This window comes from Canis lupus, chromosome 13 (assembly GCF_003254725.2).
Source record: "Canis lupus dingo isolate Sandy chromosome 13, ASM325472v2, whole genome shotgun sequence".
NCBI lineage: Eukaryota > Metazoa > Chordata > Mammalia > Carnivora > Canidae > Canis > Canis lupus.
The window spans coordinates 27,288,071-27,315,769 of NC_064255.1; the positions used below are offsets into that span (position 1 = coordinate 27,288,071).

General features: G+C 52.5%; 1 protein-coding gene across 5 annotated transcripts in view; it reads right to left on the minus strand.

The window, feature by feature from the left end:
* The window catches only part of CYRIB (CYFIP related Rac1 interactor B), a 147,405-nt gene extending 121,096 nt beyond the window's left edge, over positions 1 to 26,309 (minus strand). Inside the window, exon 1 of one of the 5 annotated variants that reach the window (XM_035716470.2) lies at positions 26,208 to 26,309. The gene's annotated coding sequence lies outside the window, so the exon portion shown is untranslated. Of the gene's footprint in view, positions 1 to 24,413; positions 24,521 to 26,207 lie in introns of those variants that run through there. The other 4 variants (XM_035716081.2, XM_025451016.3, XM_049092726.1 and 1 more) reach the window with 4 other exon arrangements.
* Positions 26,310 to 27,699: the final 1,390 nt, after the last annotated feature.

Genomic DNA, 27,699 nt, shown 5'->3' on the forward strand with positions numbered 1-27,699 from the left:
TCTGGAGATTAGGGTGTGGATATGATTGCGAGGCCATTATTCTCTCTGCCATATGCCTCAGTAAAGCTGTTATAAAAAAAAAAAAAAATTGCCAGTGTAGGACATGGCCAGCAAGTAGGGCTCATGCAGGTGACGTGTCTAGAACCTGTGCCACTGAAGAAGCCCCTGGGAGCCCTGTCCCCGGGCACCATGAGCAGCATTAAGTGCCCTTATTTTGTCTTCAAAACACAGGAGGGAATAGGGCAAGAGAATATGGGATCCTGACAAGAAGACCTGGACAAATGGTCAAGATCTAGATGAAGGAGGGGTTGAGGGGGCAGGGGAGGAGTGCCTCCTGCATGCGCGCACGCGCACACACACACACACACACACACACACACACACACACACCCTGCCCGCACACCACGATCAAGTCTAAGGAAAAAGAGATGTCTGCATGAATCTAAGTCTCCGGGTGTTCCGAAATTTCCATTTCATTGATTATTTTAAAAGAACCCAAATTGAGTCAGTCCCCAGACGATCTCAGATTCCGGCAAGCACCTGAGTCAGTATGTACGGAGCCACCACGCCAGACCATACTCATTGTGGGAGTGGGAAAGACTGGACCCAACTCTGCTCTGCTCCAGGACCTGCAGGCCTCATGCCCTTCCCTGCTCACACCTCAAGGTAGGCCTGCCCAGGGTCACCCCTCAACACCCCTACCACCTTGTCCCTATCAGGGTTAGGGCGTTCCAGCAGATAGGGGCCTTCTGCTATGGGGGTCCTTCCTCCCCACCTCTTCTACTAGAGTCCACTCCCCTAATTCCTGGCACAAGCAGGCACAGAGGGTATTCAGTAAACACCTGCAACCATACAAATGGACATACTGTAGATGCGTGTTTTATATATGAATACATGTTATTTGTAGTGTATGATGGGTATTCAAAAAACACTTGTTTTCATATACATGTATGTACGTACAGGTGCATGTTTTGTATATACAGACAAGTTTATATGTACAAAAGCACGTTTTATACATAGAACATAGATGCTCAAAAAAAAAGAACATAGATGTTCAGTAAATGGTTTCATATACACATATACGCCTATGTATGTTCATATGTGTGTACATATACATATATACAAATGGAGGAAGAGGTAAAGAACAAGACATGGTTCAAAGGCAGAGCAAGCTAAGGAGCCAAAATGAAAACTCTAGGAGGATAGACATTATGTCTCTTCAGTTCTCCACTGTATCCCTAAATTTTATTTAGCACAGTGCCTGCCTGGCACTTAGTAGGTGCTCAATAAATACTGGTTGAATGGATGAATGGCCAGCCTAGGTTCATTCAATGAGCATTTACTGAGCAAGTACTTACCAAGTTCCGGGTGTGGGGCAAGACTCTGGGAAGCCAAGGTGAACAAACAAATAGAAGTAGTCTCTACCTTTTGGAGGGGGGCAGTGGGGAGACCTAATAGGCACCCCAGCACCACACACCACATACAAACGAGAGGAGAGCTCTGAAGGGAAGGTACAGGGTCTTGGGATAAAAGGGAAGATCTGATACAAGAAGGTGAAACTGAGGAAGGAGGCACCTGTCCTGCAAAGACTCAGTGACACAGCAAGCAGAGGGAACAGCATGAGCCAAGGCTGGAAAGAGGCCAGTTCTCCGGGGAACGAAAGAAGCTGGGGGATGACCGCAGGCGAGGAAGAGCAGGGGGCCACAGGGAACTCGGGAAGCAGGGCCCGGAGCCTCAAGACCTTGGGTTCTGTTTAGTTTTTCGGTGACAATAGAAAGCCATTGAGGGTTTTCAGCAAAGGGTCTGATGTACGTTTTCAGTAGGAGCAACTGAAGAACAGAAGAATGATTTAGGGGGTGGGGGGGATGTCCCTCCGGGGGAATGCCAAGTTGTCAAAGAGTGAGAAGAACCCCACTGGCCACCCTTGAACAACACTCAGAAAGCTAACACGTGACTCTGCCATGATTGATTCACTTCGTTTTTCCAGACATTTAGTGAGCACCTAGCATGTACCAGGCACTGTGATGAATGCTGGAGACACTGAGGTGAAGGAGACACAGGCCCCTTCCTCCAGGAACCTAAACTCTCTAAAGTCTAAGATCGGCCATCAGGGCACAGATGAGACAAATCGGCCTCAGACCAGTATTTATGAAAGGGGGGAGAAATTCAGCCCCTGAATTGACACAGTGTCCTTTATTTCCGCTTTTATCATTTATTTATTTATAACCCTGCATCCTTCCAAAAGAGATTTGGGATAACTTGCAACACGAGAAAGGACAGATGAAGAGAATAAACAGGAAGAGAAAATGACAGTGGGAACAGAGCAAATAGACTGAAACAAGGGACCTTAATGGCTGCTGGTGATTAAGCACAAATTTGGCTCTGAGCGCCCTGGCAGTCACAGCAAAGAGATATAAAGGGGAAGGGAGAAGAACCAGCTTTCCCCTCTGGTAGCACAGCTTTTCCTGGCTGTCCCTAAACTCTAAAAATCAAAGATGGGACCTACTGTGGGTGGGGCATGGAGGTGAAGGCAGGAGGGGTGACCTAGGGTAAAGTCACACCTGCTAGTTCATCTTGTCCACCACCGACTCCACATCTTCCCTTACCCCTGGGCTCCTCATCTAGTCCTCCTGGTTGCCAAGCTAGAGACCGATGTGTCTTAATAACTTGGTCTTTCTCACTCCCTCCCCATCACTGACTTCACACATTAGACACAAGTTCTATCTGTTTCATCCCTGGTTTTCTTTTTCTTTTTCTTTTTTTTTAAGATTTTATTCATTTATTCATGAGACACACAGACACACACACACACAGAGAGAGAGAGAGAGAGGCAGAGACACAGGCTCACAGAGAAGCAGGCTCCACGCAGGGAGCCCGACGCAGGACTTGATCCCGGACTCCAGGACCACACCCTGGGCCGAAGGCAGGCGCTAAATCACTGAGCCACCCAGGGATCCCCTCATCCCTGGTTTTCAAATCCATTCCCTTCCTTCACTGTCCAGCATCACTGCCTTGCTGCTGGCTCCCAGGCTCCTCCTCCCAGTGTCCCTGCCTCTAGCCTGGCTCTTTTCCACAATATCCCCAGAGATTTTTCTAGAAATCGTGTCTGGTTGCTTCCCTCTTCTGCTTACAAGACTTTCATGAGTATTCATCCGCCCTGGCCCACTGGGCAGCAGCCATGTGGCTTGGGCAGGGTTGACCATGTCCTCCTTAGAGGCGGCCCTTGGCTGGACCCTTAACCTAGCAGCACAGAGCATTCTCCTGCCCATGGGGTTTGGCTCCAGGCTGCACACATAACCTAAGAATTGGAGAAGAGAAGCAGATGTGAAGGCTGGAACTGCTGAAGCTATGTCAGCACCACGAAGGAGGGCAGGGCTGAGAGAACAGAGGAATGAGCCAGGGCCCAGAGCAAATGCCCCCTAAAGCCTGTGTACCTGGATATTTCAGTTCCACATGCTCACTAAGTTCCTATCCTCACTGACTTGAGTTTACTGTTATCAGCAACCAGATCTACTCTCCATAATCTCAACGTGAAGTACACACTCCTTAGCGTGGTGTGTAATAGAGGTCAGCACACTCCAGCTCATGGGCCAACCGAGGCAAGCCATCTGCTTTTGTCAATAAAGTCTGATGAGAATATAGCCATATGCAGTCACTTATGGATTGTCTACGACTGCCCAGGTGCTCCCGTGGCAGGGTATTCCAGCTGTGATCACGCAGCCCACACTGCCTGCAAATTTACCATCTGGTTCTTTACAGAAAATGTCTGCTGACCCCTGGCCCACAGGTCACCCGCATTCAGCCTTCTGCTTTCCCTTCCAGACTGACCACCCACCACCCCCTGCCTCCCCTCCCCCCCATTGCAAGACCTGTCACCTCCCTGGTTTGGTGATGCTGAGCCTTTTTTTTTGCAAAATTCCTCCCAGCTATCCAGATGGTCTAGCTAACTCCCTACATCCTCCCCCCACCTCGGCTCAGGCATCGCCACCCCTTTTCTGTGGGTCCCCCGTGCAAACACGGCACCTTTGCCTGGCTCTATTCTCCCACCTGGCTGAGCACATATAGCCCACTGTGTTCCCGTCTCCACCTCTGGCCTGCAAGCCCCTCACTGTCCAGGATCACAGATTCTTTATTGCTGCATCCCTGTGCTTATCAGCGCAGCATGACATGACACACAGTAGGTGGCTGATGTCTACTGCCCTGAGCTGCAAGAGACCGAGTCTTCAAAGGATGTGCATGGGCTGGCTGGTGTCCACAGCACAGAAAGGGAAGAGACAGGAGAGCATCCGATGCAAGCTCGCCCATCTCACCACATTTCCAAGGTCCACGCGACAGAGGCGTCCCTCACTGCGGCCTCAGCCATGCAGCTCGGTGGGGGTTATTGATTAGAGACAACAGAAGTCGCTGATGACTATTTTATGGAGAATAGGAATTTGATGAGAAAATAATGAAAAGCCCCGGAAGCAACAGGCAGGCTGGAGAGCTAGCTTGGGATAAAGGACCAAGGGAGACTGGACAGAGGGGAAATGTGACCAAGGCCACGCCACAGGACATCTGCTTAAGATGCTCGCCAATCTCAACTGGACTCCCAGTTCTGAGGAACCGCTCACTGGCCCTGCTTCACCGTGGGGCTTGGCCAGGACCAATGTCCTGTAGCTGAGGGGAGGCAAGAAGAAAGAATATCTGGTCTACCTCAGCCTTCATACTGAGAGCTTTGCCCCCTTCCAAGACCTACATGGTGGAGGTTTCCCCTAACGGGAAGGCAGGCAGGATGCTGAGCACCCCAAAATACAGCAAGTGTCCACGAGACACACCAACGCAGCAAACTGTGGAAATTACGTAACTGTAGATCCATGAGCCCTTTCTCTCCATAACTGGTCCCACAGAGGGGACTCAGGAACTCCCAGGGTGGCAGCAGTGAGGGAGAGGCCCCTGCCTGTGTCTACATAGCACCAGAGCCAAGTGTGAACAAAGGAAGTGTTTCTTCATCTCTCACCACAGAGAGCAAGTGTCAAGCAGAATTTCAAGTATCTGCTATTGCAAAACATCTAAAGCAGTAGCAAAAGGTCATTTTCCAGAAACAGCCCTCTCCCTCCACCGCATGAACACACGGAGCTGCAGATACATTCTGGACAACTTCATTTCCATGATCTGAAATTCATTCATTCATTTGTTCCTTCATGCATTCATTCATTCTGCAAACTGTCCCAAGGCCCAGATGGGTCAGGTCCTACGCCGGGTACGTGGGTTTCAAAGAGGCATCTGTGCCATCCTGGACTTCAGAAGTCCAGTCAACTAGAGGAGAGGCCAGAAACAAAGTGACTTCGGCTTTGGGGATGCGATGGCAGCTGTAGTGGAGAGTTAGAGGTGATCTGAATGAATATAAGCTGTAGGCCTTTTTTAGCATGTTCCAGGCATCACTCCATGTCGACACACACACACACACACACACACACACACACACACACACACAAAGGAGCTACCCCCTCAGTCAGCCACCAGCCCTAGGACCACGGTCCAGAGGACCAGGGCTGCATGTCTAAATCTGGATCCTATTAGAAGGGCTGCAGGCTACTGAGCTGGTTAAAAATGTCAAGCCTTGGGCTTCCTGGGTGGACACACCCCAGGGCACGCCCTAGCTCTTGCCAACAGTCGGTCCTTAGAAAACAGGTAGATAAAGTTAGTCTCAGGTGCCCCTGTTCTACCCTCCACACATGAGGATACCAACACCTGCCACTTGCACTATTTTCCGGTGTATTAAACCCTTTTGCACATTCCCTCATTCAGCCTTCACTGAGCACCTGTTTCTATGGGAAGACCTCTGCTTGGAGCTAGGAATGTGAAGAGTAATAAAACACAGCCCCTGCCCTTTTGGATGCCTCTTCCTCTGGGAAGCCCTCCTTGGTCTCCGAGGCTGAGTCCAACATGCCTCACCCCATCATGGGCTCACAGCCTCCCTGTATCATCACTGGCTGTCAATCAAAAGTCCCCGGCCTAGAGGAAAAAAAGGGGCTCTTGGGCCTCACACATCACTGTATCCCCAGGGCCTACTCTACTGTGGCACACTATGGGGGTAGAATGAACACCTGGGAGCGTGAGTTAAGAATCTGGCATCAACCTCCCCACTTTGTTTCTAGATCAGGAAGTTTGTCCCTGACAGCATGGATGCTGGCCTCTAATCCCACAATCTTCATACTAAATTCCACACCCACTTGACACCCCAGCCCACTTCTGGGCTCTTCCTCTCCCCAGGAAACCACAGAATCCCATCCACCCTCTTGTGATCAATTTATGGTGAGGATTTTACACCCTCACCTTCCCTCTGGGCATTTTTTAAGATACAAGGAGACAGGGCCCGTGATTAAAAGGAAAAAAAAAAAAAGGATGCCCAACGATGGAATGTCAGGCACTCATTTATTCATTAAACAAATATTTACTGAGCACCCACGCTAGGCTCTATCCCAGGGGCAGAGAAGCAGAGCAAATGCAGGCCAAAATCACTGGCTGCCCTCGAAAGTCGTGAATGCATGAAACCGTGTGTTGCAAAGTGGTGTCCCCCTGGTGAATGAGTGAAGGAGTGAATGAACTGCAGGGAATGTCAAGTGATCCTAGCAGATAATGTCAAGAATTAACTGGAGCTGAACGGGGGCGAGTGATCTGCTGTAGCAGGGGAGAGACCATGTGGCTCTTCACCCGCAGGTCACTCTACAACCATCAGGGTACCCCGGCCTCCCTCTATTCTCCTGTCCACATCCGCAGTGCAAAACACATGGATAGAACAAGGCTCTTCTTCTGGCCGCTGCTGGCTTCCTAATTAAAGTCAAGGATCTGTGTTTACTCAGGATCTATAAACACACACCCAAAAGAAGTGTTTAAGAGAAAGCAGATGAAATGTGGGTAAAGACGAGCTAATAAAATCAGGGGAAGATGCTGTGAGTTTTCAACCATGGCTGTGATTAAACAAGCCTGGCAGGGAGGATGCTTTGAGGGCCAAAGCCCATGGATGTGTGCAGTGCCTGCGTTTCCAGGGAAAATGCAAACCATAACTTCCTGCAGAATTAATTGGTCCCCGGTGAGAGATTCGTGCTAAGTTCCCCTGGACCATGCAGCGAATGTGGCTTTCCCTCCCCGCTCCTGCCACTAGGTTGTCACACAGCTTGTCAAGACTGCATTTGAAAATTCGTGGATTTGCAGGTCAGCTGAGGACAGCCTTCGGTAGAGAAACCTGTGTTCCTCATGAAGTGTCAGAAGCGGAGGCTGCCTCCTTCCAGAACATTCACTGTCACCTCACTTCCCAAGGCATTATTCTCATGTGGTCACTGCACCAGACACCTAACTGACACCTGCCCACAAACCATGTCCTTCCTCAGTCCAGGGAGGAAGCTGGGCTGTGGAGGAGCACCTCTCTTCTGAAGTATGGACGAGAGTCTGGCCTGAATTCAAAAGCAGGTGGCCAAGATGGAGAAGAGCCTGGAGCCCCGAGGATCCCCCTGGAAGTGGGTGACTTCCCAGGGATCAAAGTGGGCAAATGAGGGGTGCTGCCCAGAGCCCGCCTTAAGGAAACCCTAAAGAACAAGTTTCCACAATTAAAGACAACGAGGAGGGGGTGAATGAGGCCCAGAAAACAGTCCATGTCTTTGATTAAGCCCTGATGGAACTCCGCATCACTGCTCTAATCTGGCTCCCTGGGGTTCTGCTGGCTTTGCAATGTTTTCAAAGAAAACAATCTTAAATATATGCTATCCCCCACCCACCCACCCACCCAGCCATTGCAGAGAGAGACTGGCCTGCTGCCTCGTCCCCCTCTTTGGAGCACTTTCCCAAGTGAGTCTTTAACAGCACACAATGGCCCTTTTCTGCTGAAGATGATCTTTCTCACCAGCTTCTGCACTCAGCAGGCCCAGTTCCTTTATCAGAGTCTCAGTTTACCAGTGGTTTCCTGCATGTGAAGCTGAAGCCAATCTCCTTGGACTGACACCAGCCCTCACAAAACCTGATAACACTGAAGCACTCTCTGAAAACTGACTTGGTTTTAATCCCAGAGTAGAGTCTATCCTGAGTCGACTCCAGACATACCTGGATTCTGAGCCATTCTGAGCATAAACGATCACCAGCACCACACACGGCAGGACTGCTCCAAAGCTGAGCTGATCCACCCATTCACACCTTGTAGTTGCTTGGACACAGGCTTGCCTGCTTTTGCACACGCTGTTCCCTTTGTCTGAAATGCTATTCCCAGCACTGGACTTCAAAACTCTAACTGTCACCTTCTCTAAAAAGCTTTCCCCAGGCCCCCCCAGGCAGAGTTCACTTCACACATCCTGAGTGTGCAAGCATGGCCAAGCACAGGGCTTAGCCAGATGTATGGAGAGGAGAAAATTCTAAATGTGGCTAGAGACTCTCCGAGGTGAGCATCTTCAAATAACCTCTTGCTTGCAATTCTATTTTATAAGTTTTACTGTAGGGCAGCCCGGGTGGCTCAGTGGTTTAGTGCCGCCTTCACCCCAGGGTGTGATCCTGGAGACCCAGGGTCAAGTCCCACATCAGGCTCCCTGCATGGAGCCTGTTGCTCTCTCTACCTGTGTCTCTGCCTCTCTCTCTCTCTCTCTATCTTCATGAATAAATAAATAAAATATTTAAAAATAAATAAGTAAAAGTTTTACTGTGCAAGGGGCACCTGGGTGGCTCAGTCGGTTAAGCGTCTGCCTTGGGCTCAGGTTATGATCTCATATGATCTCAGGGTCCTAGACTTGAGTCCCATGTCAGGCTTCCCTGCTCAATGGAGAGTCTGGTTCTCCCTCTCCCTCTCCCTCTCCCTCTGCCCCTGCTCCTGTGCTCTCTCTAGCTCTAACTCTGTCTCAAACAAATAAAATCTTTAAAGTAAAAAATAAAAAAAGTTTTACTGTGCAGTATTTAAGATATACAAAAACATATATAATCCTAAATCAAACCATCTCTTGTGCCCACCACCCAGCTTAAGGAACAAAATATAATACATACAAAGTCTCCGGTACCCCACCCCAATCATATTCATCCCCTCAATTCCCCAGAGGTTAAGTACTAACCTGAATTGGGCGTTTATCACTGCTGTGCATTTCTTTATACTCTTACCACATAGGATTACACCCGTGAAAAAATGCGTATCATTGTTTTCCAAGTTTTACAATTTTTATAACCTTGACGGTTTGCATATTAACACAATGACTTGTTTTCATGTCCATCCCCTCCCACAGTCCAGGACTCTATGAGCTGGGCCTGCGTCCTGCTCATCTCTGTCTCGGGGCACCTGCCCCGAACCCTGGCACACGGTCATGCTTACTGCACACTTATTGAACATATGAGGGGAAGAAGGAAAAGAAAAGAGAGGACAGAGTTTTGCTCACTGGACCCAAAACAGGATTGGGGAGAGGAGCAGAAGGCTTTCCCATGAAGTTGATCTGCAGCACAGCCTGCTGAAAGCGTCCTGCAGTTTGTAGACTCCAAAGGTACAGGGACCCAAGAAAGACAGGGCTCCAAGTTGGCATTTACTGTGAGAACAGAAACCATAGTACTGTCCCCAGCACACAGCAGGGGTTCTGGATGCGTTTTGTGAATGAAAGACCATTCCTGTGGATGAGAAAATGGAAAGTCTAGAACAAGACAGTACAACTGGCCTGGAGGACACCCACCTTGGGGACCATCTAATAGAAAGGACGGTCCTCACTCATGGAGGACCAGTGTCTTCCTTCGCTCAGCTCCACAGGAGAAGCCCCGGACTGCACACTGACTTTCTCCCTCATTGCACAACACAGCCTCAGGTGGCTTCCAGGAGCTTTAGAGGAAACCCAGAGAGGGTCATTCAAATGGGAAGATGCTTAAACACACAAGGGGGTGGCAGGAGGGAACAGAGAGAGGAGGACAGTCTATATGGGCACCATGAGAACAGGCCAATTTTTAGACTATAATGAATACCAGCTTTTAGAATAAAGGAGAGATGAGGCCTCAGTAATGCTCTTTCCCTTACTTACTCTGTGCCTTTGACTTTCTGAATTGCCTGTCAGCCTGAAATGTTCCTGTAAGGAGACCGCCAAGTGGAGTTTAAGAGCTCGGCTAAGAAATTCAGTTCCAACTCTGGTCCTGACCACCTGTGCAGCCTTAGATCACACAACCTCTCTGGGCTGCAATCATTCTGCAAACCCTCTTGGAACAAGGCTACAGGGAGCCTGACCCGTGGACCTGAAACAGACCAAGGCCCAGTCTCAGGGCTTGGCAATGTTTGCTGGCAAAGGCCACAGCATCGACACAAAGCGCTGCACAGATGGGAAGTGTTGTGATTAGACTTTACCTGCTGTCATAAAAGCCTCCTTCTGACTTTCTCATCTTCCTTTCTTTTTTTCTTTAAGATTCAAGACCTAGAGTTTGGTCAAAGTAGAACAGAGAGCCAGGAAGCTCATCTTAATTCAGTGCTGACAATACTCAGCTCAGCTCAAACTTGGCAAAAATGCCTTCTTCCAGCACATCTATTCATAGACGTCTGTTCCTAGAGTTAGCTCTCAATTATTCAGTCTACCAGAGGAACTGTCCCATGCTCTGGGAAAGGCGTGCAGGAGGGCAGGAAGGAGGGGGCACAGGGAAGAAAGAGGGGAGAGGAGAGGAGAGCGGGAGAGGCCTACGAAAGCTCCTCCCTCCTACACCCCCCCCCAAAGCAGACATAGCCCCCTGGAAGGGGGCAAGGTGACAAGGCCCTGAGGGTATGGTCATTAGCACAAGGACATGGGAAGGTGACAGACATATCCCCCCCTCACTCCTGGGTAAGGAGTGCTTCCTGATAGCCACTCCACAGGTGAAGAGTGAGAGGCTGGCAGGGGCCAAGTGGCAGCTAGACGCAGTGGCACAGCTGGCCTGGGGCCCAGCAGAGGCCCCCTGGGGAGCCCCCCAACCCAGACGACAGGGAAGTGCAAGCGTGCAGGGCCCAAGGCTTCAACCTTTCCCCAGGGCTCCACCTTCCCCTGAATCTCCTGTCTGCTGAGCTGAATGCAATCTCCCCGCCAGGGACTGTGGGTGCCCGGCGCACCTGCACAATCCCCTGCTGTCGCCAGCTTTCCACTCTGTGCTCTCAGGTCCTTGGCTTTCTGTCTCGGACCCTGGACCCCGCAGCACGGGGATGAGGCATGACTCAGCTGGGGACACCCAGGGCCAGCCCAGCAGGTAAGTTCACTCACCCGAGGCAGCACACCTGCCCGATCTCCACACCCTTTCCTCCGCCAGGTGCTGGGAGCACAGCCCAGGTGCCCGACAGGAGGACAGAGGGTGCCGGGAATGGGGAAAGCGAGGGATGTTCCGGACCCTCAATAAACATCTGTGTGAGATGCTAAACCGTGTCCCCCTTCATATCTAAACACAGAACCCCATACACACGCACATTAAAGATCACGAACCATGGGCTGTTATGTACTTTTTTAAAAAAGATTTTATTTATTCATGAGACACAGAGAGAGAGGCGGAGACACAGGCAGAGGGAGAAGCAGGCTCTGTGCAGGGAGCCTGACACGGAATTCGATCCCAGGACCCCGGGATCACGACCTGGGCTGAAGGCGGATGCTCAACCATTGAGCCACCCAGATGCCCCAACCCTGGGGTTTTAAATGAACGTTTTTTTGAAAAACACTCTGGGGACACCTGGGTGGCTCAGTCACTTAAGCATCTGCCTTTGGCTCAGGTCATGATCTCAGGGTCCGGGGATCAAGCCTCCTGTAGGGCTCCCAGTTCAGCCAGGAGTTTGCTTCTCCCTCTCCCCCTGTTCCTTTCCCCCGCCCATGCTCTCTCTTTATCTCTCAAATAAATAAAATTAAAAAAAAAAAAAAAAAACAGAAAGAAGAAAGAAAGAAAGAAAGAAAGAAAGAAAGAAAGAAAGAAAGAAAGAAAGAAAAAGAAAACACTCTGATTTCTGCCACCCAAAGCAGAAAATTAATTCATACCCTTATTCATCAAAGATCCACTTGGCACCTGTGCGCCAGGCACCTTTTGATGCTCGGTGCCTTCCTTTAAAAAAAATGGCTAAGGAGTTTTTAAGCAGAACCTCTCCAAAATGCAGGCAGAGATGACAAGTGGGCTGCATGACAGACATAGGACTTGAGAGAGAACAGCATTTTAAATACCATAGTGACTGTCTGGAAATTTGCAATCCCATAAACGGTTATAGCTCAGCCCCCCGCTGAGGTGCCTGGGGCCGCTCCCTCTGGGTTTCTCAGAAGGCTGACGCATCCTTTCCCTGCCCCCCTGCATCCTGCCACGGAGCACAGGCAGGCGGCAGGTCAAGGGCACTCCCCCTCTGGCTGGATGCGCACAGAAGCTTGCCTCTTCCACCTAGAAGGCGCTGGGCCATGGCTCCTTGGGTCTGAAGCAGCAGCTCACTCCTGCCCTGGCACTTACCTACACACCGCATCACCCAAACGTCTGGAAAACCCTTTGCTCTTCTTCGTGGGCAGCTGTCATTCACCTTACCTTGCCCTGAAAGTAATTTCCATACGACTTGACACGGTGGTGTCCCTAGATGCCCTTGACCCCAACAGCTGTTAACCAGGACGGTGGGCCAGGGCGGTGAGTCTTGAAAAGTCACAGGCCCCCTGACTTCAGGTGACCTCCTTTATCAAAGGGCAACAGTGGCTCCTTCCCCATGAGCCTAGGAGGGTCTGCTCCAGGGTGGCGACTGCACTCAAGAACTGCTGGCTGTCTTTCTGTCTCTTATCAGGCCTGTTAGTACTTTCACCTCAGGGATGTCTGGGCCTAACTGCTCTGCTGTATTCTATTTACAAAGTGATCTCAACATTGGTTTTTCTGTCTTTCCCTGCACACAGTAGAGGACTGGGTTTCGTAGAAAACAGGAGATGAGACAGGAACAGAGAAGACAGGAGGAGAAAAGGTTTCCTTCCAGTAATATCATAACCACGTTGCAGAAAATGCATAAAAGAGAGAAAGGAAATTTATCCATATTCATATCCCCCAGCACAGCCTCGGACGCCATCTTGGTGTGTATTTCCTTCCAATCTTTTTTCCTAATAAATAGGAATAAAGTAATTGGTTTTCTCAGTTTCCCCCCAGACTCTTAAGCTCTCACCTCAATGGCTATAGGATAACTGATCTGAGTACTTAGTAAGTTTCAGACACTTAGGTTACTTCTAATTTATTATGTTATTGTAAGAGAAGTTGAACTGATCATCCTTTTTTTCTTTTTTTAGGATTTATTTATTTATTTTAAAGGGAAAGGGAGGGATCCCTGGGTGGCTTAGAGGTTTCCTTTGGCCCAGGGCATGATCCTGGAGACCAAGAATTGAGTTGCACGTCGGGCTCCCTGCATGGAGCCTGCTTCTTCCTCCTCCTGTGTCTCTGACTCTCTCTTTCTCTCTCTCTCTCTCTCTCTATCATGGATAAATAAATAAGTAAATCTTAAAAAATAATAATAAACGGAAAGGGAGAGAGGAGGCATAAGCAGATGGAGGGGTAGAAGGAGAGGAACAAGCACACTCCCTGCTGAGCACAGAGCCCGATGCAGGGCTTGACCCCAGGACCCCAAGATGGTGACCTGAGCTGAAACTAAGAGTCAGACGCTCACCCAACTGAGCCCCCCAGGCGCCCCCTGAGCTGATATTTATGCAACATGTTGTCCACATTTTTAATTTCTCCTTTAGGAAAGCTTCCAAGAAATAGGTTCACTGGGTCAAATGTTCCAAATATCTTCATGGCCCTTGACATAAATTGCCATGGTTTCCCAGAAGGGTCTTTGGAGGACCCAGTTAGCCACCAGCAAAAAGATACAGGTGACTTCACAGGACAGTGACACTGTTCACAGGCATCATTGGGGTGGGGACAGGGGCACCCACTGGGTTTTCTCTGCAGTGAGCTCTACTGGAACATTCCGGCCTCTGCACATCAGCACATGCACTCACAGGGTCTTTTCATCTCCCCCTTGTTGAGTGGGAGCTCCATAAAAGTATAAGAATTAGCTCCAAAGTGGAATCAAATACTCCCTCCCCCCATCCCAACAGCTACTTAATATGAAGGGGAACAAAAGATCAGGTTCCTTTTCTTTCAGTTTTAGGTGTCCAAGGTCTTGAGACAAAGATCAATTTACCTGTGGGAGGCATGTTTCGACCACCTTCCTAGTCATGAAGGGAGGTGCTGGAGGAAGGGGGCTGGGGACACTCCAAATAGGTCATACCTTGTTTATTCCCCCTTTACTTCTGCAAGGGGGAGGTCTAGGGTAAAGTCACAAGTATGCAAATGTCGTTTCTCTACACTTCCCCTGCATTTCACCACTGAAACTTTGAGAAACGCTGCTTGGGAAAGAGAAGGTCCCACTGGGAGGCAGTGCCTCGGGGACCAGGGTCACCTCCCAAGGCTGGGGTCCCTCATGGGCCCAGGAGCCCTTTCAGATCAACTCGAGATGGGGGCATTCAAACACAACCTTGAGATGTGCAGCATCAAGGGCAGTCATAAAGGTCCTACTCTGGGGGCTGTTGTGACCAGAGACTTTGCTTTCCTTTTTTTTTTTTTTTTTTAAGATTTTATTTATTCATTCATAAAACATACAGAGAAGAGAGGCAGAGACGCAGGCAGAGGGAGAAGCAGGCTCCATGCAGGGAGCCCGATGCAGGACTCGATTCCAGGACCCCAGGATCATGCTCTGAGCCAAAGGCAGACACTCAACCCTTGAGCCACCCAGGTGTGGCATTAAAAAAAAAAAAAAAAAAAAAAAAAAAAAGAAGAGTCAAGCCTCTCTAGACCCATCCTATCTACTAGGTCTGACACACAGGACAGCCGGTCCCCAAAAAAGTCTCTCTGAAGTTAATCACACTCAAGCTGGAGAGACCCTTGGAATACTCACATGCATATATTATGTATGTATGTCGCCCAACACCAACCAGATCAGGACAACTGTGTGTTCTGAAGACGTCCCCGACGCACGACAACATAAATGGAATCATATCACATGCTACTTTAACTTAGCTATATTCAACTCTACTCAAGCAACCAAACCTTTTTTTTTTTTTTTTTTTAATAAATTATTGGTTGGGGGGATCCCTGGGTGGCTCAGCGGTTTGGCGCCTGCCTTTGGCCCAGGGCGCGGTCCTGGAGTCCCGGGATCGAGTCCCGCATCGGGCTCCCGGCATGGAGCCTGCTTCTCTCTCTGCCTCATTCTCTGCCTCTCTCTCTCACTCTATCATGAATAAATAAATTAATTAATTTTAAAAAATAAATTAAAAAAAATTATTGGTTGATTAAGCGTCCAACTATTGGTTCTGACTCAGGTCGTGATCTCAGGGTCGTGAGATTGAGCCCCACGTCAGGCTCCCTGCTTAGCAGGGAGTCTGCTTGAGATTCTCTCTGTCTTCCTCTGCCCCTCCCCCCACTCACCTGCCCACTCTCTCTCTGATAAGTGAATACATCTTAAAAAGAATAATAAAAGTTTAAATAGTGTAAAAGTGTATTTTGCCTATTGGATTTGAATTGTATTTGGGTTTTTTTCTTTTTCTTTGGACATCGGACACTACTGTTTATGCCACACGTTTACTCCTACATGTTACTGCACAGCATCACAGACACAAAATCATGCATATGCAAACGATCCCTCAGGGACAATTTGGGAGACTGTCCGAGATCATTTTCACCATGCTGTCTGACTTCTGAAAGTCATGATTGAGATGTGACTCTGCTATGTAAGGTTTTCTCTCTTTCGGGGCTTTTAGGTTGTGAGGGATGTGTCGTCTGTTAGGTAGTGGCAGAGAATCAGTCTCGGATCACAACAGGAAACCAGGCCTCCCAGGCTGGCAAACACTGGGGGGAGGGCCCCTGGCTTTATAACCACCTTTACAAAGTTGTCTGGGCACGAAAACCCGCCCTCGCACTGGGTCCCAAGCCGGCTGTGCAGCCCTTATAGGGCATTCCTCTCCTTGGCCTGCTCCCTCATTCTTTCAAAGAGTGGCCTGGATGATTCTCAAACTGCTGTGTGACCCCCGGGCAACTCACATTATCTCTCTGGGCCTCCGCTGGTTGTCTACACAGCTCCCACGTTGGAGGAGAATCGGCACTGCCCAAGTGGGATTCCCAAAGCTCCCCCTATGTTGAGATGTTGACCTCCTCAGCACTTTGGGCAGGTGACCCCGGGATCAGTCACCTCCAGCTAGGCAATGCTTCCTCTTTTATTGCCCATCTCCCAAACCACACCTCACAAATCTCTTTCCTAGGGGAGCCATGCCCCGAAAAAGCCTGGGGAAGGATGGGACTAGGTGATCTTCAATGTCCTTTCCATCTGAACACCAGCCACCCCACCCCTGGCACTCCCAGAGTTAGAAATGCATGGTACAGGGGCAAGAGAGGACAGCACCTGGAGGTTCTCTAACTGGGTCTGTAATGGGGACCTCTGCACCAGAATCACCTGAGAGAGCTCGTTAACAATGTGGATTCTTGGCCCTGCCACCCAGGAAGCACACCACGTTATGTCAGATGAAAGGGATACTGCGGAAGATGGAACACACGCATAGAATGTTCTGGCTACTTCACACAGTGAAAATGGATGGGAGGAACAAGCAGAAGTATTAATGCTGTATCTGCTGACTTTCTCAAGGCTACAACGATCAGCGTCCAAACATTGGATTTTCCTTTCAAATTCAACCCCCCCAAAGCATGAACCCACAGTACCGATCTCCCCCCCCAAATCTTTCTCTTGTGAGGGTGCCCGCAGACCACGCGACATGCTGCAAATCCCAAGACCAAATGCAACAAGAGGTGTATTAATAGTGTGAGTCAGTTTCACACTGAATTTACCAAAAAACCTCACCACTCAAATTAGCCCAAGTCATCCATCTACTTCCAAGAGTAGCTATAATTTCTGACCTTCCTTGGCTGACCGCTCGTAGTAGGTAGTGTTGGCGATGGTGGTGGCTGAGATGCCTACCATGGAAACCACCCCCTTCCAGCAGCATCGGCCAGCCACAGTGGCTACTCTTTGTAGCCTGCACCCTTTGGAGATTTCTGGAGTTATGATCGAGGTTCACTCGAAAGAGATAGTCAAAATAGCGGTGGGCACTGAAGCTGGCGGGTGTGTTTTCCTTCTAGCTCTGAGTTTTCTCAGCATCCTCACCTGTGAGATGACCTGCCTCACACAGTTCCTGCGAACGAAAGAAATCAAATATGCAAATACACACAATCCATGCTCAACAGGGAAAGCTGTGGTCATTTCAGGGGAGACCAATATAAAACAAAATCACTAAACCCACAACATGATGCTCATGGGCGGCTTACGATTTGGGGAGGCTTTTGCTTGGCCATAAATGCCTGCACAAAAGGCTGGAAATGCTGCCTCAGTCTCCTCTCCCGCCCCGCTTCCATCGGCCCGCTGCTCTGTCCCCTCTGGTGTCAAGTGACTGCCCCTGCTATCCTGTCCCCAAACCCAGCCAGAGAGCATCTCCAGTTCCTGGGTGGCGGGGGCACGGGTTGGCGCAGGGAAACAGAGCCTTCCTTCTCAAGTGGCACAGGCCTTAGGGGCCTGTGTGGGTGGCAGCGGGACACACACTGTGTCCCCCACACACCCATCACAGGGCGTAGCACACAGTAGGTGCTTGCTTCATTACAGTCACGGAATAGCAGGACGGATCCGGCTCCTCCATTGCGAACTGAACACTGAGAGCGACGAAGGCTTGCTCAGAAAGGACTGGAAGACGTCACCCGGCTTTCATTCACAAGCCCGTGTGATCTTGTGCACACAGCCTGGCCTCTGGGGCCTCTGGGGCTCAGAGCAGTACGCAAAACCAGAGTTCAGGGGAGCAGAGCAGACATTTTAGGATGTTATTGACCGAGTTTCACTTCCACATTGCCTTCTGCATCCTGCTTCAACTCTGGTTTTGAGCAAAGCTGGGGGCCCTGCAGAGACTCGCGGGAAAAGCCTCCGTTATCCGGCTCGCTCTCCCCGAGCCCCAGCCCCTGAGGCTTGTGTGGATAGCAGACCCGGTTTCAGCAGCACCTCTCAGACATCAGGCCGCGAGCCAGGCACATTCAGACATTTTCTGATGTAAGAGCCACAACAAGCTGCAAAACAGGCGCTGTGATGCCAGAGGAGGTTGTGCAATCTGCAAGACTCCACAGCTAGGGAGCGGCTGCAAACCGAGACGCAGCTGACCCGGGCCACCCTGTTCTGCACCAGTGTCCCCTGTCACAGGAGACCCCCCCGAGGGCCCAAGCACAGCGTCCAGTTTTGCATAAAGCCACTGCAGCAGTTGGACGTTATCTTAAAGAAACGTCCGCTTCCCATGAAATTCATACCCTGCATCTCTGCCAAGAGGATGGCCCTGGCCTGAAACTTGCACTGGACAAATCACTTCTCACTCACCTGTGACTAGGTCCTGGGAGAAGGAGGGGGGCTTCTGGGGAGCATTTCCACCAGGAGGCCAGCTAGCAGCTCTCATGCACATGACCTGAGTCCTTCCAACCCTCTGGAGAGGCGGGTGTACTTAGCCCAGCTTCACCGTGACAGTCCTGGCTCAGCAAGGTGAGGGACTGGCCCAAGGTCACACAGCCGGTGAGTGGCAGGGCCAGGGCTCCTCGAGTTCCATGCCGTGGCATCGTCTGCTGACCAGGCACTGGGTTTAAATTCCCAAGAGCTCCGGGTGGCCAGACAGAGCCAGTCACATGAGGCTCCCCAAAGCAGATGAGCAACGGCGGCACTCGCTGCCCAAGCCTCCTCTTGCCCTTGACCCCTCCATGTAAATGCACCCCGCTGTACTCCCCACATCGGAGGATGCTGGGGGAGTGGGGAGCGGGCCATCAGCCTCTGACGGCATGTGAACTCGACCTGTCACTTTTCCTGTGTTGGACCTTCTTTCTCACGTGGATTTAAATGCTCTGTCCTCTGCTGGAGGAAGGTCACCAGCACTGGCACCGCTGAGCTGGGGCAGGACATCCAGCCAGCACCATCCACTGGGCTGGGGCTGCCTTGCACTGAGGCCTGGCCCAAGGCACTCACAGGCAGATACCATGGAGCCATGCGGAAAGGCCGGGCTAAGACACAGGTTCCAGGCCTGATTTGGCTTCTTGGGCAAGATGCTTCCTCTTCTGGGTCCCAGTTCCCTCCTGTTAAATTAAGAGTGCTGGACGCCTAAAACCTGACATCTGAGCTTGAGCTTCCTGCTCAATCCTCCCAGCCCACAACCACGTGTGAAGGCCTGTTGTGCTCACACCTCTTCCCTTCCTGCCTCAACAGTTGAGAGGGTATTGGCTTTGTGGTAGATGAAGGAGGGTCTCTTCTTGCCACCCCTCTGTGTTCTCTCTGTACTCTGTCCTAGGCCTCCATCTTTTTAATCATATGGCCAATGGGCACGGCTGCCTCTTCCACTAGCTGAGCTCTCAACTGGCTTAGGGCCCTTGGGTGTCATTCATTATCAGAGTCACAACCATGTGAGTCCAGTCCTGAATGAAGGAGGGGAGGGGGGCCTCCAGGCTCTCCCTACTCAAAGTATGGTCCATGGCCCAGAGCTTCCCATGGGAAAGAGTAAGGAATGCAGAATCTCGGTGCAACCCCAACCTCTGACTCAGAATCTGCAAAGGAACCCCCAAGTGATTTTGGGGCACACTCATTGGGGAAGCACTGCTCCCAGATGCCCCCCAGCTCTCACCTGCCCCCATCCCACATCCTTGGCTTTGACCACCTAGAAGCCTTCCAACCCGTGGGCCTTAGCGGGACTTACTAAAACATGGCCTGTCATTAACCAAAAGAGATTTGTCTTAGGAACCTTCTAGAAACCTGCCAGGGACTCTCACAAACAGGATCTGAAACGTGCAGGCCCTAGGGTCATTCCTGGCATGTGGTACCCACTGCCACCCTCCCCCGCCACTGAGTCTCAAGGAAGCTCAAGCAGCTCTCAAAAATGTTGAGGTCCCTTACCCCTGGTTCTGTGGATTTGGCTACTGTCACCCTCACCACCCATCAGCCCCTATAAACGGACTCAGGTGTTGGTGCAGAGCCCAGCTGCCAACCCACACCCCGCAGCAGAGACAAGGCAGGCCACCTGCCCCTCACGGACCCTGTATCCATGCTCAGAAAAAGCTCTTCCCTCATTCTCTACTCTTGACACTTAACGAACTTGGAAAGAAAAGTAACTTTTCCAGGGCAGCCCTGGTGGCTCAGCAGTTTAGCGCCTGCCTTTGCCCCAGGGCGTGATCCTGGAGACCCAGGATCGAGTCCCACATCGGGTTCCCTGTATGGAGCCTGCTTCTCCCTCTGCCCCTCTCTCTCTGTCTCTCGTGAATAAATAAATAAAATCTTAAAAAAAAAAATAACTTTTCCAAAACATGTTTCCAGTTTTTTAATAAACCCTGCAATTCCTCTAACGGTTTCAGATCATCTTAAATATTTATTAATATCACTCTCAGCCACACTTCTTTAAACAAATCTCCTCATTGACTTCGATTATTTATATATTTACGAACACGATGTCTCCTTCCCTCGGAGCAGATGGCAGCTAGTAAGTCTTTGGAAAGGAGAAAAAAAAAATCAATGGGACAGAATGTAAACTCCAGTGACTCCCTGATTTACTCTTCTTGACAAGCTCCGGTACATTTATCTTCCCATTCAGTGGAAGTGCCATACGCTGGAGAGTCAACACCTGGTTTGGGAGAGCATCGAGCCTTGAACCGGAAAGGAGGAAGAAGCTCCCAGCGCAGGGCTCAATTCCCAGTGGGAACTGGAGCCCTGTTAGTGGAGGGATAGGACAATGGGACAGGGAGATGGAAAGAGCTAGGGGAGCGGAGAGAGAAACCTACACTGGGGAGCACCTCCTGTGTGCCACGCACGGTGCTGGGAGGCCCTCCACGCGACCTCAGAGTCCATCTTCACAACAACCCTCATGTAAATGCTGAACACCCAGGGAGAGAGGACAAACCTCGCCCAAGGTCACAGGGCTAGGATGCAGCAGAGCCAGGATGGGAACCCCGGCAATATACCCGCACGGCCCCTACAAGTAGAAAAGGATGACAGGAAAAATGTAATTGCCTTAACCTCATGCATTCTTGGCTACGAAGTTACTCTCCTGCTTTCAGCCTGGTGAGGCCGAGCACTCCTTTTCAGACCCATCAAAAACTCCATTCCCAGGACACCTGGGTGGCTCAGCAGTGGGATCAAGTCCTGGGATCAAGTCCCACATCGGGTTCTCTGCAGGGAGCCTGCTTCTCCCTCTGCCTCGGTCTGTCTGCCTCTCATGAATAAATAAATAAAATCTCAAAAGAAAAAAAAAAAAAAACTTCATTCCCCAGCAACAGGAACTCTGTCCATCTGTGAACCTGAGGGACTCAGGTGTTGGTGCAGAGCCAGAAGGGGTCCACAAGGAGGTTGTGAGTGCCACGGAGCACATCAAGGGTTAACTTGATGAGAAAGTGGGAAAAAAAAAAGACCTTTGCCCTCTGAAATGGATGAAAAACACCATCTTAATGATGCTTTCTTTATGGGGCCTGTATCAAGTGTCCCAGATAGGGAAAGTGAGAAAGAATAAAATCAGCCACATACCCCTCCCACCTCATTTTACTTCTCTGGAGAAGGTCCAAGTCAAGCTAAAGCCGAGAACCGGGTCTGGCCTTGGAGAAGCTCCAGGTGAGGAGACGCGTGATGATCGCCACTCATCTGGGGTCTCGGCTGCGGGGGCTACACTGCTGCATGAGCAACACTCCCCCCCCCATCTACAAATGAGAAGGCTGAGGCTCTGACGCCGGGGGGGGGGGGGTGCCACGGATGGGCAGGGGGAGGCAGAAGCGGGTGCATGGATATGGGTCTTGCCCTCTCACTCAGGAACCTGCGAGTGACCCCCGGGGGCAGGCGGGGATGGCTTGGCCTGTTGGCAGACGGGGACCGAGTGGCCCCAGTTGCAGAGCCCTCCCGAAGGCCACCTGGCCGGCGCAGGGAAGGTAGACCCGCTTTTAGCCCGATCTGTCCCCGACACAACACGGCCCCGCGCAGCACGGGCTGGAAGCTGGTCTCCCGGAAGACGGCCAAGTCCCAGGCTGCCGGAGCCACGGGACAGGGGTTCCTGCACGCGGGGAGGTGGCAGCAACGCTGAGCACGAGGCCACCATCTCTTGGCACGGGCGTCCTCTCAAGAGTCCCTCCTGTCACGGTGTCTGCATCCCAAAGTAAGAGCTGTCAGAGACGGGGATTCCAGACCCGGGAATCGAGATGCACCGGGGAGGACCTTTCAAGGTCATGCGCAGGCCAGGGTCAAGGTCACCCACAGGCCAGGGCCCTGCCCTTGAGGTGCGGACCGGCGACCGTACCTCCGTAAAGGGCGGAGGAGAGAGTATCTTGCTCTGGTGCATCGGTCACAAGACGTGGCCCCAAGCATATGCCGGACAGCCTGCCAGGTGCCAGGGGACCGCCAAGGGAGCAGAGCCCACGGGGCGGAGGGGGAGCACGGCTGCGCGTGGAAGCCAGGTGAGGATCCCGCACCCGCCACCTCCTGGAGGAGGGTCTGGGGGCCAAGTCCCACACTCGCTCCAAGTCTTATAAAATTAGAACAAAACCTCTGCTTCGCAGGTAACCGTGACCAGTCTCTGCATCTTAAAAATGCATCTGCACGTGTCAAACTGCGGGCGGCTGGTGCGTGAAGGTGCCTGCGATTGCTCCTACAATAATAGTAGCACCCAGGCTCACCTCCTGCCCTCCGGATGTGAGGGAAAAAAAAAACAAACCCACAGCTAAGATCCTACAAGAGGCGCACAGAAGGCTTTGGGAGCTGAGATAGAAAGGACGGAAAGCCAAAATTACTTGAAAATCTCCCACCAAAGTGAAGTGCAGACACCTTTAACTGAAGGCCATTTCCAAGGTCCCCCACCCACTGACCCCTCGCCTTAACCCAACCCAGTGTCTCTCTTCCAGCACACACACTGCTCCTCCCCGTGCCAAAAGTCTAGCAAGATCTGGAAAATGTGAACTCCAACATGCCTCCCCAGGAAGAAAGCTCAGGCCCGCAAACCACTCCTGCACGCCCCTCCGAGGAAGAAAGCCACCACTCCCCCAGCTGCCTCCGTGTTTACAGGAACCCCCCCAAGTCTGGGAAAACAGCCCAGCTGTGAGCCCTGGCAACCCTCCTCGGACAGTCATCTGGCGGTGGCAATCAAAATGATGCTTCCTTTTCATTTCCACAGAATGCAATCTTTCAGGAATAGGAGAAGCTCAAAGTCAGAGTTTAAGCTCCTTCTCACAAGGAATCAATATTTTCACAAGATAATCCGCCTCGGGGAGGGGATGGATTACACAGATCCCAGGTGGCAAAATGTGGCTCTCTGGGGATTGTGGGATGGATGTTCCCGGGCAAGGAAGCCAAAATGCAGACCCACCCCCACTCATTTCTCAAAATTCACGAGCCAGGTCGTCATTCCGCAAATATCTACCCAGAGCCTCCCATGCGGCCAGGGACCAGCCAGGGACCCTGTGTAGGCGGTGGGGATGCAAAAATTGGAGGGGAGGCCAGTGACAATGACTCTTTCCATGACTGCGCCCCCTCCAGGCCAGGAAATCCACGCTCACTTTCCCTAGGCCCTCCTCAAAGCACCCATTTTACAGACAGCCCTCGACCACCCAGAGAGGGTAAGCGGCTTGTCCAAGGTCACACAGCTGGGAAGGTGGCAGGGCCAGCAATCAAGCAGAGGTGCAAAGTCCACGTGACACTCCCCAGCGGTGCCTCCTTCCCGCTCAGCCCCTCCCCCATCGGCTCCATTTCTTGCAGCAGGGTGGGGATCCGAGCCGCCGCCCCCTCCTCCGACCCGGGAAGTCCTCGGCCTCGGTTCCTCTTTCCTCCCACCCTCAACACTCAGGTTCGAGACCCACGCTGTGTGCGCGCAGCCCCAGGAAAGCCCTGCAGGCTGCAAGGGCATCCACCCGATGGCCCTGAACTTCCATTTAAAAAAAAAAGAAGAGAAAAGAAAAGAAAAAGATGATGAAAAAAAGATAAAGGGCAAAGAGGAAGTGCTCTCTAAACACAGGCGGGTGGTTACCCCAGGAGGAAGTCTTGAGGCCATTGGAGATTTTGCTCAGCAGCCCCCCCCCCCCCCCCCCCGCTTTAGTTCCTCTATTCGAAGCGCCTGCATCTCCAGCCGCCGGTGCGAGTTGCGCGGGGGCTGCAGTGCGCGGGGCCGGAGCGGACCCTGCACCCTCACCTGGCTCCCGGCGCTGGGGGGCGGGGGGCCACCCCGAGCGCCCCCTCCCGCCGCGCGCTCCCCGCAGCTGCGTGCACGCCCCCGCCCCCGCCCCCCGCGCCCCCGCGCCTCTGCACCCGCACCCGCTCCCGCACCCGCTCCCGCGCCCGCACCCGCGCCGGGCGCAGGCGGCTCCGGGGGCGCGCGGGCGAGCTGGGCGCGCTGCCGGGGGGGGGGGGGCGGCGGGGCCCCGGCACCTACCTGGCGGCCGGCGAGCGGCGAGGGGCGCGGGGCGCGGGCGCTGCAGCGGGAGCCTCGGAGCCTCGGAGCCTCGCAGCCTCGCAGCCTCGCAGCCTCGGAGCCTCGGGCGCCGCCGCCGTTTCCGGGTCGGCGGGTCTCACGTCACCGCCACAGGTTCGCGAGCGGCCCCCGCCGCGGCGGCAGCGGCAGCGGCAGCGGCAGCGGCAGCAGGAGCGAGCGGCGGCGGCGCCCCGGGGAGCGCCAGGCGAGAAATAACTATAAAAGGAAGAGACGCCTCGAGGAGGAAGAGGAAGCGCTGTTTACCTTCGCGCAGCCGAGCCGCGGGCGCTCGCACAAAAGGAGACGCTCGCCGACGCCGCCTCCCCCCGCCCCGGCCCCGCCGCACCGCGGGCCCCGCGTCAGCGCGCGCGGCGCCCCGGGACCGCCCCGCGCCGGCCCCCACCCCAAAACCCGCGGCGGGAACGGGGGCCGCAGGGGGACGCGGCGGGGTGACCTTGGGCGAGTCGCGGCCGGCTGGCGGGGCGGGGCGGGGCGGGGCGGGGAGGGGAGGGGAGCCGGGGCGGGGGCGCTCAGACCCGGGGGACCCCAGCCCCGGGGGCCGCAGGGGGAGCCGCGGCGGGGTGACCTTGGGCGAGTCCCGGCTGCCTGGCGGGGGAGCCGCTGCAGGGGGCGCGCTGGCGGGGCGGGGAGCAGGGCTGGGGGGCGCTCGACGCCCCCCCACCCCGGCCCAGACTGGGGGAACCCCAGCCCCCGGAGGCGCAGGGCTGAACCCAGCTCCAGCGCGAGGGTCCTGGCCTGGCTCGGCTCCCCCCTCCCCTGCGCCCCGCCAGGCCAGCCTCGCTGCGGGGTCCCAACCTTCACCCGCACCGTCCACAGATTATTTATTGAGGACCTACTAAGTGCCGGGGACTGATCTAGGCCCTGGGGGACCCGGCTGGGAACACACACCCAACCACCCACCCAAAAAAATTCTGGCCTGGGAGGCAGGGAGGACTGCAATCAGTAACTATCTGATGTGTCTGGTGAAGCTAAGTGCTAGGGGGAAAAATAAAGCAGGGGCAGGGGGAGGGGGGGGCGCCTGTGCCATCATGACTGGCTCTCCAAGGACTTAGTACAGAGATTCCCAGGCAGAAAGCTTCTCTGAATGGGAACAGCGTCGGGGGTGGGGAGACCCCATCATTCCCAGTGTCTGTAATGGCACAGAATACATTTCCCCCATGTAACAGCGCAACATGCCTGGGGAGCTGCACTGACCATCTTCCCTCTGCCTTGCTCCCCGGCTCCCAAGCCCATCCTATCATTGTCTTGAAATTCCACCGCATTTCTCGGGAATATAGACCATGTTCTTTAAAGTATCTTTCTGCTGACCTCTAGCAGGGCATCCAGAGTTACACCCAAAGCCTTCAGTGTCCTTCCACCCTCCACCTCCAGCTATCCTGGATGAGTTGGGGGCTGGGATGTGCCCAAATAATATCAAGTGTTGACTTACCTAATTATGACCGGTGGGCTTCTTGTACAAAGATATCTAAAGCCTTCCTCTTACCCAGGCCCAGTGCTAGGAGCTGCCCCCCCACCCCAAGATCCGATTCCAACAGGACTTGCAAGGGGCTCCCGGCCTTCTATCTGCAGGAAAGCAGCCCAGATGACAGGGCGCAGAGGAGACCGAGGGGGAAGGGTGTCTATTCAACTTGGCAAGGAGGGAGCCCCAGAGAGGGCAGAAGAGATCCTAAAACTCTTCCTAAAAGTCCCGAGAGACATTTGGACAAAGTGAAAAAGAAGCACGTGGAAGCTTACCTGAGCGTCAGTGCCCTTATCTCTAAAGAGAAGACCTGTGGGCCACCTCGCCCTGGTGGAGAGGAGGCAACCCAGCTGGGTCTTGAACTAGGAACGTGAGGAGCAGAGGAGTTGGAAGCTGAGCTGAGCCGAGTCCATTTCTTTCTTGGCCACTTACAAAGTGGGCATTAAGAATTCCGAACATTTTTGAAGTTCTAACCGGTTGCCAAACGCTGTGCCCATCTAATTTAATTCTCAGAACAGCCCCACGAGGCAGGTTCATCATGCTCGGTGTTATGCAAGATACCAGAGCCAGGAGAGAGTTGGAATCTGCCCAAGGTCAGACTAATTAGATAGCTAGCGGTGGAGCTGGGCATGAACCCAGATTGTCTGGCTCCAAGGCTCAGCTCTTCACTCCAAACCTCAGTTTGCTTATTTATTAAATGGGAATGACCATAGGCTTCATTAGGTTGTGGTGGGGGATTAAATGAAACAATGCATGTGTAGAACCTAACCCATTAGTAAGACCCAGAAGAGCCCCTCTCAGCATTGTTGTAATTATCCTCACAATAATTGTGAAAGACAAAGGGGTAAAGACCTTTCTGGCATGCTTGGGAACTGCAAACAGTTCGGAGCGAATGTAACACAGAGGGTAAATGTAGAGGGTTGGGAAGCAGGGAAGAAAAGGTGAAGGTGTGCAGGGGCTGGATCACGCTTACCCTGCACTCCACTGAATTCAGAGATGTCCGAGATGAAGAGTCCGACTCGTGCTTATGAGTTTCCACTCAGTGGATACAGTGAGGCTAAGAGGATGATTCTGGGCCTCTGATCTTGCTCACCCAATCAGGTTCTGATAGATTTGACAAATTCAAGCATTATATCCTGGGGATAATGCCTGGGAAGTACCTATGGCGATCCACCCCTGCAGTGGCCTGCTCTGTGCCCCTGGGGTATCAACCCAGGCAGTGACAGGTTGAAGCCCAGGGCCTCGGGCTGTTGGGGCTGCTGCAACAAAACACCAGAGTCTGGGTGGCTTGCATGACATTTATTTCTCATGGTTCTGGAGGCTGGGAAAGCCCAAGATGAAGGCCCCTCCATCGTTGGTGGCTGGTGAGGGAGGGTCCACTGTCTGGTTCCTACCTAGCCTTCTTCGGTGTGCCCTCCTGACGGTGACCGAAGAAGGGAGGGAGCCCTCCAGGGTCTCTGTCACAAGGGCACTCATCCCATTTATGAAGGCTCCACCCTCAGGACCCAATCACTCCCGAAGGCTCCACCTCCACCACCATCCCACTGGGGATTAGGTTTCAACATAGGAATCGGGGAGAAGCACAAACATTCAGTCCATGATATTTGGTGTCCTGTAAGGAGTATTGATTTGGGGGGTCGGGAAGGCTAGCCTACAATTCCCAGCTGTGCAGCTTTGGGCATCATTTACCTTCTGACTCGTTTCCTCATCTGTAAAATGGGAATAAAAACACTATCTTCTGTGGTTGAGAAGAGTATATGAGATCAT